The 14,787-nt window shown below is 40.4% G+C and overlaps 1 protein-coding gene and 1 pseudogene across 10 annotated transcripts in view; one reads left to right on the top strand and one right to left on the bottom strand.

Annotated features, from left to right (window-relative positions):
* The window catches only part of ACER3 (alkaline ceramidase 3), a 161,765-nt gene that overhangs the window by 67,604 nt on the left and 79,374 nt on the right, over positions 1–14,787 (bottom strand). The window contains exon 2 of one of the 9 annotated variants that reach the window (XM_086340900.1): positions 6,937–6,990. The exons of the other annotated variants lie outside the window; for them this stretch is intronic. The gene's annotated coding sequence lies outside the window, so the exon portion shown is untranslated. The remainder of the gene's footprint in view (positions 1–6,936; positions 6,991–14,787) is intronic. 9 annotated transcript variants of the gene reach the window in all.
* LOC147358323 (heterogeneous nuclear ribonucleoprotein K pseudogene) lies at positions 806–3,549 on the top strand (annotated as a pseudogene). Its single transcript, XR_015142193.1, has one exon. The product of XR_015142193.1 is annotated as a heterogeneous nuclear ribonucleoprotein K pseudogene (transcript).

The following is a 14,787-nucleotide window of genomic DNA, read 5'->3' as shown; positions in this document are numbered from 1 at the left end:
ATTTTGACAATACTGTTTCTTCCAATCTAAGAACATGATGTATCTTTCTATCTGTTTGAGTCATCTTCAGTTTCTTTCATCATGGTCTTATACTTTTCGAGTACAGGTCTTTTGCCTCTGTGAAGTGAAGTGAAAGTCACTCGGTCATGTTCAACTTTTTGCGACCCCATGGACTATATGGTCCATGGAGTCCTCCAGGCCAGAACACTGGAGTGGGTAACCGTTCCCTTCTCCAGGGGATCTCCCCAACCCAGGGATTGAACCCAGGTCTCCAGCATTGCAGGCGGATTCTTTACCAGCTGAGTCACCAGGGAAGCTTTGCCTCCATAGGTAGGTTTATTCCTACGTATTTTATTCTTTTTGTTGTAATAGTAAATGGGATTATCTCAGTTTCTCTTTCTGATATCTCTTTGTTAGTGTACAGAAATGCAACAGATTTCTATATAATAATTCTGTATCCTGCAACTTTATCAGATTCATTGATGAGCTCTGAGAGTTTTCTGATGTTGCTTTAGGATTTTCTATGTAAGTATCCTATCATCTGCAAACAGTCAATATGTGATTTTTAAGGGGACACAATTCAGTTCACAACTGTGGTAGTATGTTTTGTAATATAAATTTTATTATTATTCAGGTATGGTGAAGCCAATAGATCAGGAGATGACTGCCACTGAAAAGGAATTTCCTGGTGGTCCCCTGGTTATGACTCTGCACTACCAGTGCTGGGGCCCGAGTTAGCTCCCTGGTTGGGGAGCTAAGATTCTGCAAGCATTGTGGCAAGGTCAAAAACAAGCAAACGGAAAGGAGGAGGGCGCTTCAGGCAAAAGCACTGCAGACGCCATTATCCTCTGTTTCTCTGCTGCACCGACCTCGACATCTTGCCTACTTCCCGCCTATTTGCGGCCTATAGGCTACTACAGCACTAGAGTGTCAGTTGGTCCCGCCCAGAACACTTCAGTTCTGCCCTGGAAGGATATATTTAATAACTGATTGGTGTGTCCCATGAATACAAGAAAATGGAAACTGAACAGCCAGAGGAAACCTTTCCCAACACTGAAACCAATGGCGAATTTGGTAAACGCCCTGCTGAAGATATGGAAGAGGAACAAGCTTTTAAAAGATCTAGAAACACTGATGAGATGGTTGAATTACGCATTCTGCTTCAGAGCAAGAATGCTGGGGCAGTGATTGGAAAAGGAGGCAAGAATATTAAGGCTCTCCGTACAGACTACAATGCCAGTGTTTCAGTCCCAGACAGCAGTGGCCCCAAGTGCATATTGAGTATCAGTGCCGATATTGAAACGATTGGAGAAATTCTGAAGAAAATCATCCCTACCTTGGAAGAGGGCCTGCAGTTGCCATCACCCACTGCAACCAGCCAGCTTCCACTCGAATCTGATGCTGTGGAATGCTTAAATTACCAATACTATAAAGGAAGTAACTTTGACTGCGAGTTGAGACTGTTGATTCATCAGAGTCTGGCAGGAGGAATTATTGGAGTCAAAGGTGCTAAAATCAAAGAACTTCGAGAGAACACTCAGACAACAATCAAGCTTTTCCAGGAATGTTGTCCTCAATCTACTGAAAGAGTCATTCTTATCGGAGGAAAACCTGATAGGGCTGTAGAGTGCATAAAGATCATCCTTGATCTTATATCAGAGTCTCCCATCAAAGGACGTGCTCAGCCTTATGATCCCAATTTTTATGATGAAACCTATGATTATGGTGGTTTTACAATGATGTTTGATGACCGCCGTGGACGTCCTGTGGGATTTCCCATGCGGGGAAGAGGTGGTTTTGACAGAATGCCGCCTGGTCCGGGTGGGCGTCCCATGCCTCTCTCCAGAAGAGATTATGATGATATGAGTCCTCGTCGAGGACCTCCTCCACCCCCTCCCGGACGAGGTGGCCAGGGAGGTAGTAGAGCTCAGAATCTTCCTCTTCCACCACCACCACCACCTAGAGGAGGAGATCTAATAGCCTATGACAGAAGAGGAAGACCTGGAGACCGTTATGATAGCATGGTTGGTTTCAATGCTGATGAAACCTGGGACTCTGCAATAGATACATGGAGCCCATCAGGGTGGCTCTGGATATGATTATTCCTATGCAGGGGGTTGTGGCTCACATGGTGATCTTGGTGGACCTATTATTACTACACAAGTAACTATTCCCAAAGATTTGGCTGGATCTATTATTGGCAAAGGTGGTCATCGGGTTAAACAAATCCGTCATGAGTCAGGAGCTTCGATCAAAATTGATGAGCCTTTAGAAGGATCCGAAGATCAGATCATTACCATTACGGGAACACAGGACCAGATACAGAATGCACAGTATTTGCTGCAGAACAGTGTGAAGCAGTATGCAGATGTTGAAGGATTCTAAAGCAAGATATTTTTTCTTTTTTATAGTGTGAAGCAGTATTCTGGAAAGTTTTTATAAGACTAGTGAAGAACTGAAGGAGTCCTGCATCTTTTTTTTTTATCTGCTTCTGTTTAAAAAGCCAACTTTCCTCTGCTTCATAGGTGTTCTGCATTTGAGGTGTAGTGAAATCTTTGCTGTTCACCAGATGTAATGTTTTAGTTCCTTACAAACAGGGTTGGGGTGGGGGAGGGTGTGCAAAAACTAACATTGAAATTTTGAAACAGCAGCAGAGTGAGTGAATTTTAATTTTTGTTCATTGTTGGTGGTTTAAAGAAGTCCCCCCATGTAATTATTGTGAACACTTTGCTTTGTGGTCACTGTAACATTTGGGGTGATGGGACAGGGAGGAAAAGTAACAGTAGTCCATATGTCCCTGGCATCTATTCAGAGCAGTGTGCAGAATGTAACGCTCTTTTGTAAGAAACGTTTTATGATTTTTAAAATAAATTTAGTGAACCTATTTTTGGTGGTCATTTTTTTTAAGATGGTCATTTTTCAAATGGCTGAATTCCCTCCAACCTACCCCCAAACGGAACACTAAGTTTAATTTTCAGTCCTCTATTGGATATAAATAAATGGCATCTCTTCTTGGACTTAGGCAAAATATCTTGACAATACTCAGTTCTGGTGATTCTTAATGATTTGAAGTCCATTGCTTGGGAGGAAATTCCACCACACATTCATGCTTATAATAAGCTGGGGATTTTTGTTTGTTTTTGCAAATGCTTGCCCCTACTTTGCAACGATTTTCTGTTCGTAATTCTGAAGAACCAAGGTGGGGAGCAACACAACCGATGGAATAGTGGTATAAGTTTATACCAGAAGCTTAATGACAAGTTTTATCAATCAGAATAATACTTGGTTATGGAAGTGACTGATGCTAAATAAATTCTGATTATTTTTTATTAGATAATTTCTCACATATAGACTTAAACTGTCAGCTTGGTAGTGTCTATTAGTTAAACTTTGTAAAATATATATATACTCTTGTTTTTCCATTGTATGCAAATTGAAAGAAAAAGATGTACCATTTCTCTGTTGTATGTTGGATTATGTAGGAAATGTTTGTGAACAATTCAAAAAAAAAAAGATGAAGAAAAAAAAAAAACAAGTAAACAAACAAAATAGGAGGTGAAAATTAAGGGGGAACTTTCCTCCTTCAAAAAGAAAAAGAAGGAAAAGATAGTTTGCTATTCACAGTTCCCAAGAGAGAACTGCCTTGCCATGCAGAGCAGCACAGCAAAGCACCAGGGTCAGTCAGGAGGCAGAAAGAACAAGAGGAAGGTTATGGGCAAGAGCCTTTATAGCTATTTCCCTAAGAAATGCAAGGCAAGGGAAGGTAAGCAGGTTTAGAATTGACTAATTTGAATAACTTCAAGGGGCTCTAGGATATAGGCGTTATCTCTAGTTATCTGGTTGTTGCTACTACTGCTCAGTCGCCTAGTCCAACTCTTTCCAACCCCATGGACTGCAGCACACCAGGCCTCCCTGTACCTCACCATCTCCCAGAGTTTCCCCAAGTTCATGTTCATTATATCAGTGATGTCATCCAGCCATCTCATCCTCTGACACCCTCTTCTCCTTCTGCCCTCAATCTTTCCCAGAATCAGGGACTTTTCCAATGAGTCGGCTGTGTGCCTCAGATAACCAAAATACTGGAGCTTCAGCTTCAGCATCAGTCCTTTCAGTGAATATTCAGGGTTGATCTCCCTGCTGTCCAAGGGACTTTCAGGAGTCTTCTCCAGCACCAGTTGGAAGACATCAATTCTTTGGCGTTCTGCCTTCCTTACAGTCCAGCTCTCATAACCGTATGCAACCACTGTAAAGACTACACGAACCTTTCTCAGCAGAGTAATGTCTCTGCTTTTCAACACAATGTCTAGGTTTGTCATCACTTTCCTGCCTAGAAGCAACTGTCTTCTGATTTCATGGCTGGCACTATCAGGTACCTGGCACTGAAATGATTAGGGCAGAGAAATACTGCCTCCTGTAGTGTAAGAGGTAGTTTAGAGAATGGGTTCTGAATTGGTTAGTTTGCATATAAAAGGCACAGTTCAGGCTGAGTAGTTTTGCTATATCTAAGAACTGGCTATCCCTTGTATATTCATGTGCCAGAGCATCAAGAATACAGAAGATAATAAAGTTGTTACAAACTGAATATTTGTGTCAAACACAAATTCATATGCTGAAGGTCTAACCCCCAGTCTGATGGTATTTGGAGATGAGTCTTTTGGGAGGTAATCAGGGTGAGATGAGGTCATGAGGGCCGGGCCCTCATGATGGAATTAATTAATTAATTAATTAATTCTAAGAAGAGACACGAGAAAACTAGCAAGAAGGTGGCTGACTCCAAGCCAGGAAGAGAGCTCTCTCACCAGATCTGATCACGCTGATACCCTGAAAAAAATCTATTGTTTAAACCATCTAGTCTATGGTATTTTGTAATGGCAGTCTGAGATGACTCAGTTCAGGCGCTCAGTTGTGTCCGACTCTTGGTGACCGCATGAATCGCAGCACGCCAGGCCTCCCTCTCCATCACCAACTCCCGGAGTTCACTCAAACTCATGTCCATCGGTTGGTGATGCCATCTAGCCATCTCATCCTCTGTCGTCCCCTTCTCCTCCTGCCCCCAATCCTTCCCAGCATCAGAGTCTTTTCCAATGAGTCAACTCTTCGCATCAGGTGGCAGTTTCAGCTTTAGCATCAGTCCTTTCAATGAACACCCAGGACTGATCTCTTTTAGAATGGACTGGTTGGATCTCCTTGCACTCCAAGGGACTCTCAAGAGTCTTCTCCAACACCACAGTTCAAAAGCATCAATTCTTCAGCGCTCAGCTTTCTTCACAGTCCAACTCTCACATCCATACATAACCACTGCAAAAACCATAGCCTTGACTAGACGGACCTTTGTTGGCAAAGTAATACCTCTGCTTTTGAATATGCTATCTAGGTTGGTCATAACTTTCCTTCCAAGGAGTAAGCGTCTTTTAATTTCATGGCTGCAATCACCATCTCCAGTGATTTTGGAGCCCCCAGAAATAAAGTCTGACACTGTTTCCCCATCTATTTCCCATGAAGTGATGGGACCAGAGGCCATGATCTTCGTTTTCTGAATGTTGAGCTTTAAGCCAACTTTTTCACTCTCCTCTTTCACTTTCATCAAGAAGCTTTTTAGTTCCTCTTCACTGTCTGCCATAAGGGTGGTGTCATCTGCATATCTGAGATTACTGTATTTCTCCCGGCAATCTTGATTCCAGCTTGTGCTTCTTCCAGCCCAGTGTTTCTCATGATGTACTCTGCATATAAGTTAAATAAGCAGGGTGACAACATACAGCCTGAGATGACTAGTACAGTAGTAAATATGTGGTGTCAGATCAGGTATGTGTGGAGAATGCTCTGAAGGGAAAAAGATAAGAGTATTTCTATTTCAGTAAAAAGGCTGATAGGGGAGGCAGAGACATCAATTAGGAACCAGTTATAGGAATCTGGGTTGGAGATAACAGATTAAGGCAGAGGCAGATGGAGAGAGCCAGAGGTAGATGCACTCAACAGTTATTATACAGAAGTTGAATCAAGAGGTTTTAGAGTTTCTAGAAGTGAGAAAAGCAGGAGAAATTAGAAATGAATCAAAGGTTTTGGTTTTGGTTTTGGATGTAAGGTGGTTTCATTCACTGAAATAGGGAGCAAAGGAGAAAGAAGGGTAGTATTTATTTATAACCAGAACATCTGCTGTTGACATTATAAAGTCTGATATTGCTTATATTACTACCTAACATTTAAGCTATTTTTATTTTTGTATTATAAACAAAGTTATAAGTGAACAAACATTTTTCTTTGGTTTTAGTTTCTAGGATAAATATAATTATTTTTACTTAGTTGAAATACATGAATATTCTTTTAATAGCATTTTTCCACTAACATCAAACATATTACATGCTCAGTACAGAATACGTAGAAATAGCAGAAGAACACAAAGAAAAAATTTCTTCAATTTTTACCCTCCCCAGGATTATCAGTAACTGTATATATCAGTTAGTGAACGCATAAAAGAATGAATTGAATGAGTGAATAGATGAAAAGAAAATCTGGGAGAAGTCTCCTAAAAACTTAAAGTTCCTATAATCATCAACGCAAGATAAAGTCCTAAAATGAAACAAAACAAAACAAATGTGGGTCCTAATCTTGTCCCTAACTTCTAGTCAGATAACTTTCCCTCTCTTGGGCTATTCTTCCATTTCTAAAATTTACAAATTTGGACTAAATTTTAAAAATCTCTTTTAATATTAAGGTTCATATGATTCTAAATTGTCCTTTGGTTGGTACTTTTCACCCCTTATGTGACAGCCATCTGCCCACACCAATTATCTCTACCCCTTCTCTATAATGCTGTCCTTAATCCTACTCCCAAATGTACTGCTCTTGACTGGCTGCCACAAAAACGTGACACAATGATCACAAGGAAGGAGTCAGGAAAAGCCTCCATAAGGGCACACACAATTCAATACTACTTACAGGAATGAATCACTAACCATGGATCAGTAATGGTGGTTCAAACATTCTGACTGACTGAAGAAAAAGGAAGGAAATTAACATTTATTAGACACTTAATTAATAGATCCTATGATGGTCTTTTCATATGCTAATCAACTGATCCTCATAATACTCCTACAGGTATTATTAGACTCATTAGATAAATGAGAAAATTAAGGCTCAGCAAGATTAAGTGGCATGACTATGCTTAAACAGCCAGTAAAATGGTAGAATCAGAACTGGAACTCATGTAGCAGCCACCTAGGAACAATAAATCTAATGAAAATATCACTCTAGCTCTGCTGCTGCTGCTGCTAAGTCGCTTCAGTTGTGTCCGACTCTGTGCGACCCCATAGACGGCAGCCCACCAGGCTCCCTGGTCCGTGGGATTCTCCAGGCAAGAACACTGGAGCGGGTTGCCATTTCCTTCTCCAATGCATGAAAGTGAAAAGTGAAAGTGAAGTTGCTCAGTTGTGTCCGACTCGTAGCGACCCCATGGACTGCAGCCTATCAGGCTCCTCCGTCCGTGGGATTTTCCAGGCAAGAGTACTGGAGTGGGGTGCCACTGCCTTTTCAGCACTCTAGCTCTAAAGCATTCTTAATACAGAACTGTCAATAATTGCTGTGCTCAGTGTGTGCAGGAATAAAACAGGCCTCCACTTTCTCTATAGCTACAACACACTAAGTTCAGGCTGGTGAAATGGTTTGCTGACCACCAGAGGCAGATATGTGGCAACTCTGCCATTTTTCACTTTGCTTCAGCAATTGTGCCTAACAACAGCCTAACACTGTGGAGCCAAATTTATCCTGGAAGGAGACAAGACAGGGAGAACTTGTAGTGAATATTTATGATCATTTTATGTTTACATTAAGAAAATGGAGAAGCTATTTAAACCAATCCTTCAATATTGATGACTCCTCCTTCCTCCTCAATCATTGATAAAATGGGTCATATTTCATTTCTGCCCAGTTACACAAGCACATGAAATCACAATAGTGTAGAAAAAGGGCAAATGAAATAAGGCGTATGTAAAATTTGCCCATGAAGTTGATAAAACAGTATGATAATAACGACAAAAACACAGTGCCAAAGACCGCAGGATCAACAGCCATCGTGTCCATCCAAATGTGATGTTACCTTGGTGACAATCTCGCCAACAACTAAGCTTACCAGCAAATCAAAGCGTGTCCTACCTCTGCTCAAAATGCAGGTTAAAATAATGACTCACAGAGGATAAAGTCCATGAGGCTTTGATGGGCCTGTGGTGAGTTCCCTAAACCACATCTCCTTCTACTTAGTTCAATGCCTGCTCTGAGCAGGTACTCAATAATGTAACAAATGGTAGCTGTTATTGCCGGTAGCGCTGTCACCATCATCACCACATCCATTCTCCCACTGCACGACTACAACCATAATGTATCAGTACTGCTTTCAGCACCCTGAGAAGCCAAACCTATTCACAACTGTGGGTTCCAGTTGGCCTGGCAAATTCCTATTCATCTTTGACAATTTAACTCAAACAAGTGTCTGAATTTGTGTGAAATCCCTTTTCTGACCTCCCCGCCCTAACAATCACTTTCAATAGCACCTGTACATACCTCTATCATTGCATTCACTAGCATATAATCTTCAACCCTAGAACACAGATTTCTTGAAAGAAGGATTATATATTCTTTACCTGGGCATACCTGTTAGCTAGGTATCAAAAAAAAATTTTTTTTAACTGATGAAAGTGTCTGTCCAGCCTATGCTTGAGAACCTCTAAAGACAGAGGACTCAAGATCTTCTAAGGTAGCCCTTACTATCTATTGGCTAAGAAAAGCCTTCCCTATGTTGAGCAAGATGGCTCAATCTTTAACCCCCACTAGAACCACACAGAATAAGCCTGGTCCTCCTAGTGTCAACTTTAAATACTGATTTGTAAAACATTTATGTTGTGGTATATGCAAGACCCAGGGGATAAGTATACCAAGGTCAACTAGACAATCCTTGGTCCTCGGTAACTCACACTCTCTTACAGAAGTCAGACACATAAATACAAATAAAATAACACGGATAAGGGCAGTAATACAGATGCATGAAGCGTGTTATAAAAGAACACATGAGGGGTACAAATCTCACCCTGAGGCCATGAAAGGCTTCCTAGAGGAGCTACCATTTTGCCTGAGAGTTTAAAAGACAAACTGAATAGTGAGAGGCCAGACATAAACAAATGCAAAGAGAAAATCTGGTGCATACAGCTGAGAGGGGGTAACTAAGCATATCTTCTCTTCTTCAGGCTAAACATTCCCAGTTCCTTCCTCAGGCATCATGACTAGATTTTTAGTTATTTCACTATTCTGAGGTCTCTCATTTGAATACATAGCCAGGTTGCAGCTGGGGAGCCTCTACATCACCACCCCAGCTCAGACACCTAGTCCTGTCTGATATCCTGTCTAAGCACACTGGCCCAGTTTCCTCATGTGTGGAAGACACACACACTAACTTCCAGGGTAAACATTTTAGGAACAGTAGACAGCAGGAATGATCCTTGAAATTTTAAAATTTATCTAAGTCTTAGAAAACATATGTTAAGGGAATGTCAGAGAATATTGCATGCAAAGATTTAGACTAGAAGTTTTTTAATTGTTCTGGTCATATGTCACTGTATTAAAAAACCACCTCAAAATTCAGCAGCTTAAAATAGCAGTGTTTACTTTGCTCATTCATACGCATTGAAAGCAGAGTTGAGAGAGGACAGTCCATCTCTACTTCACTCAGTGTGAGCTGGGATAGCCAAAAGGCTGGGAGCTGGAATCATCCAAAGACTTGCTCACTCAATTTTCCGGCAGTTGACGCGGGCTAAAGTCTGGGGATTACGCGTGAGGTACAGCAAAGACATCTATGTTTGGCCCTTGCAAGTGGCTTCTTTACAATATGATGCTGGGTTCTGAGCATCCCAGGAGGACTAGGCAGAAGCTGTATTGCTTTCTGTGATTCAAACTTGGATGTCACACAGCTTTGAATCTGCTATAGTCACAGTCTTGCCCAGTATTCAAGGGCAACAAAGATTCCATCTCTTGAGGAGAGTCAATGTTACCTTGCAAGAAAAGCAGGTGGGATGGGATATGTGGGTGTGAACATCTTTGGAAAATATGATAATCTTACCATGTAAATAAAACTTAATGCTGAGTTAAATATCCCTAATATTAGGAGGCAGTCTGCTTTAGGATGAAAGGTATTCTGACTGGTTTGTTAGTAGTATTATTCCACCAAAGCACCTCTGGCGTCTTTAAAGTCTCTTCTTTAAAACAAACATACACATGAATTTTTCTTATCACAAAAGTACTTCATATTTACTGCAGGAAATTTGCTAAATGCAGAAATGCAGAGAAATACAGCTGCATGTAAACCCATAGACCAGGAGTTTCTATAATTTAATATTTCAATATAACTCTTTTATTCACTTGTGTGATTAACTAAATGGGATGGTGATTTCTTAAACTAAGGTAGAAGCAGTAAAAACAGGGAGAGCAGGCAGATCTAGATATACATTAAAAATAAAATCAGAAGGACAAATTAAATATGAGGGATGAGGAAAATAAAGAAATCAGGGATGACTCCAGGTTTTTGGATGTTTCCATTCCCATTTCCATTCAGCAAATGGGTGGGTGAGGCCATCACAGGGGAACACCAGGGAGGAACAGTTACGGGAAAAGAAATAAAGAATTACGTATTGCTCATGTTAAAGGTTGAAATGTCTATGATATGTCAAACATGCTTGGATACACAAATCTATAGCTAAGAAGTGAGATCAGAACTGAATAGAGATGTTTTGAATCATCAGTGTATAGGTCACATTCAAAGGTACGAGATTATATAAGATCACCTAGGAGGGAACACAGAGAATATTGCTGCTGTTCAGTTGCTGAGTGATGTCCAACTTTTTGCAACCCCATAGACTGTAGCATGCCAGGCTCCTCTGTCCATGGGATTTACCAGGCAAGAATGCTGGACTGGGTTGCTATTTCCTTCTCCTGGGCATCTTTCCAGACCAGGGATCGAACCCATGTCTCCTGCACTAGTAGGCAGATTCTTAAATACTGAAACACCAGGGAAGCCCACAGAGAACGTGGCTCAGGGCAAAAGAGTGGCCAGTAGAGTAAGGAAGAAAGCTGGGGGAATTTCGTTTTCCATAAGACAAGGAAAACCAGGAAGTCAAGATAACTGTTTCATGAAGAAAAAGTAAACACTGTATAGAATGCTCAGTTCAGTTCAGCTCAGTCGCTCAGTCGTATCTGACTCTATGCAACACCATGGACTGCAGCACGCCAGGCTTCCCTGTCCATCACCAACTCCCAGAGCTTGCTCAAATTCATGTCCATTGAGTCAGTGATGCCATCCAACCATCTCATCCTCTGTCGCCCCCTTCTCTTCCTACCTTCAATTTTCCCCAGCATCAGGGTCTTTTCCAATGAGCCAGTTCTTCCCATGAGGTGGCCAAAGTATTGGAGCTTCAGCATCAGTCCTTCCAATGATTTCCTTTAGGATTGACTGGTTTGATCTCCTTGCTGTCCAAGGGATGCTCAAGAGTCTTCTCCACACAGTTAAAAGGATCAATTCTTCGGCACTTAGCCTTCTTTACAGTCCAGCTCTCACACCTATACATGACTACTGGAAAAACCATAGCTTTGACTAGATGGACCTCTGTCAGCAAAGTAATGTCTCTGCTTTTTCATATGCTGTCTAGGTTTGTCATAGCTTTTCTACCAAGGAGCAAGTGTCTTTTAATTTCATGGCTACAGTCACCATCTGCAGTGATTCTGGAGCACAGGGTATGAGGCCAAAAGAGATATAAAAAGAAATCTAAAAAAGGAAACAGGTGTAAAATAATGGTTCTGGGAAGTGAAACAATGAGGGAAATGTAATTGCACTGCTTTGTGGCATTCAGTACTTATTTGCAATTTCTGTTTAATAACTTAAAAGTGAGGTCACTCAACAAAGGGATGTGACTTCTATGAGCAATACTTAGCTACTGAGTTCAGGCACATAGTAGGCAGGTAATTGAGCTTGATCTGGGCTAAATACTACTCAAAAAGCAAGACGGCTTTAAGGGTATCTATATGGATGGGTGAGAATTATTATAATTGAGGGCCACAGATTACAAACTTTGTAAAAAAGGGGAAAGGAGAGGCAAAATATACTTCCTCCCAGTCTTTTCATTATTATTTATACAACTGATATCATATTACACAAAGTTTTACATCTTTATAATATTTTCCCATGTAAACAGTCTTCAAAAATATTACTTTAGTTTAGGTATATCACAGCATATTTAGCAACTGTTAAATTATTGTTTTCTTTTTGTTTGGCCACGTCTCACAGCCTGTGGGGTCTCAGTTCCCCAACCAGGGATTAACCCAGGTGTCAGCAGTGAAAGTGCTGAGCCCTGTAATCACTGGGCTGCCAGGGAATTCCAAAAGACCTTCCTACTGTTAAACATTTAGATCATTTAAAATTCTTTATCACATGTGATGCTCTGATAAATATCTTTGTGAAACATCTTTTCTCTACCTCTGATTACTTTCTTAGGAAGCAATCCTAGGAGTGCAATTACTGGGTCAAAGTATACGTCCATTGTTTTTCTGTTTAAAGTACAATAAAAATAATTTTCTTCTCCCTGAACCATTTGAGTCAGCCAGTGACATGAGGTTCCACAACTCCAAAGTAGTTTAGTGCACGTTTCCTACAAGGATATTCACTCAAGATTATATGCCTTGATTAAATGGAATTTAGCACAGGAATGCAACGTTGGTATTATATGTGAAAATAAATCAACATACTAGACCATACTAATATAATAAAGAAGAAAAACCACACGATCATTTCAAGAGATACAGAAAAAATCTGAAAATTCCAACACTTTTTCTTGATTAAAAACACTCAAATGAGGTAGAAGGGAACTTCGTCAGCCTAATAAAGTTAATATTATAATTAATGGTGAAAACCTGAAAGCTTTCTTCTTAAGATAGGAAGAAAATAAGGATGTCTGTTCTCTCCACTTCTATTCAACAGTGTCTAGGATACAAATGAATATACATGCAAAACAGAAACATATTCACAAATATAGAAAACAAACTTGTGGTTACCAAAGAGAAGAGGAAGAGGGGAAGGACAATTAGAGTGTAGAATTAATAGATACAAAGTACTACATATAAAATAGATAAGCAACAAAGATACATAGCATACCAATATAAAATAGATAAGCAACAAAGATATATAGCATACCACAGCCATTATCTTATAGTAATTTATAATGGAAAATAATCTGTAAAAATATGGAATCATTATGTTGTACATTTGAAACTAATATAATAATGTAAATTAACTATATTTCAATTAAAAATAAAACACTGTCCAAGAAGTCCAAGTCAGGGCAGTTAGGCAAGAAAAATAAGTGAAAGCCATTTAATTGCTAAAGAGACGTAAAACTATCTCTATTTACATATGACAAAAATCTCTAATGAATCCATATACATATACACATAAAACTGTAAGAGGTAAAAACAAGTTCAAGAGGGCTGCAGGAATAGGAGCAATAGGCAAAAATCATTGTTATTTCTATACAATGGCATGAGAAATCAGAAAATGAAATTAACAATTTCATTTATAGCATCAAAAAGAATACCTACACAAAAGAAGTCAAGACTTGCACATAAACTATAAAACATCATTGAAAGAAATTTAAAAGACTTAAATAAGTGAGAAGATACCCTGTATTCAAATATTGGAAGCCCTAATATATAGATGGCAATACTTTACAAAGTATGGATTTAATGCAATCTCTTTCAAAATCCCTTTTCATACTGTTCATGGGGTTCTCAAGGCAAGAATACTGAAGCAGTTTGCCATTCCCTTCTCCAGTGGACCACATTTTGTCAGAACTCTCCACCATGACCCATGCGTCTTGGGTGGCCCTTCATGGCATAATGCATAGTTTCATTGAATTAGACAAGGCTGTGGTCCATGTGATCAGATTGGTTAGTTTTCTGTGATTGTGGTTTTCAGTCTGTCTGCCCTCTGATGGAGAAGGATAAGAGGCTTATGGAAGCTTCCTGATGGGAGAGACTGACTGAGAGGGATACTGACTGGGTCTTGTTCTGATGGCCCCCATGCTCAGTAAATCTTTAATCCAATTTTCTGTTGATGGGTGGGGCTGTGTTCCCTCCCTGTTATTTACATGGGGCAAAGCTCAATATTCAGAAAACGAAGATCATGGCATCCGGTCCCATCACTTCAGGGGAAATAGATGGGGAAACAGTGGAAACAGTGTCAGACTTTATTTTTCTGGGCTCCAAAATCACTACAGATGGTGACTGCAGCCATGAAATTAAAAGACGCTTACTCCTTGGAAGGAAAGTTATGACCAACCTAGATAGCATATTCAAAAGCAGAGACATTACTTTGCCAACAAAGGTTCATCTAGTCAAGGCTATGGTTTTTCCTGTGGTCATGTATGGATGTGAGAGTTGGACTGTGAAGAAGGCTGAGTGCCAAAGAATTGATGCTTTTGAACTGTGGTGTTGGAGAAGACTCTTGAGAGTCCCTTGGAAACTGCAAGGAGATCCAACCAGTCCATTCTGAAGGAGATCAGCCCTGGGATTTCTTTGGAAGGAATGATGCTAAAGCTGAAACTCCAGTACTTTTGCCACCTCATGCGAAGAGTTGACTCATTGGAAAAGACTCTGATGCTGGGAGGGATTGGGGGCAAGAGGAGAAGGGGACGACAGAGGATGAGACGGCTGGATGGCATCACTGACTCAATGGACGTGAGTCTCAGTGAACTCTGGGAG

Source organism: Bos grunniens, chromosome 15, assembly GCF_055505025.1.
Source record: "Bos grunniens cultivar Pamir isolate PY7600 chromosome 15, Bosgru_T2T1.0, whole genome shotgun sequence".
Lineage (NCBI taxonomy): Eukaryota > Metazoa > Chordata > Mammalia > Artiodactyla > Bovidae > Bos > Bos grunniens.
The sequence above is the reverse complement of the archived record's forward strand: the minus strand, read 5'-3'. Positions and strand labels throughout refer to the sequence as shown.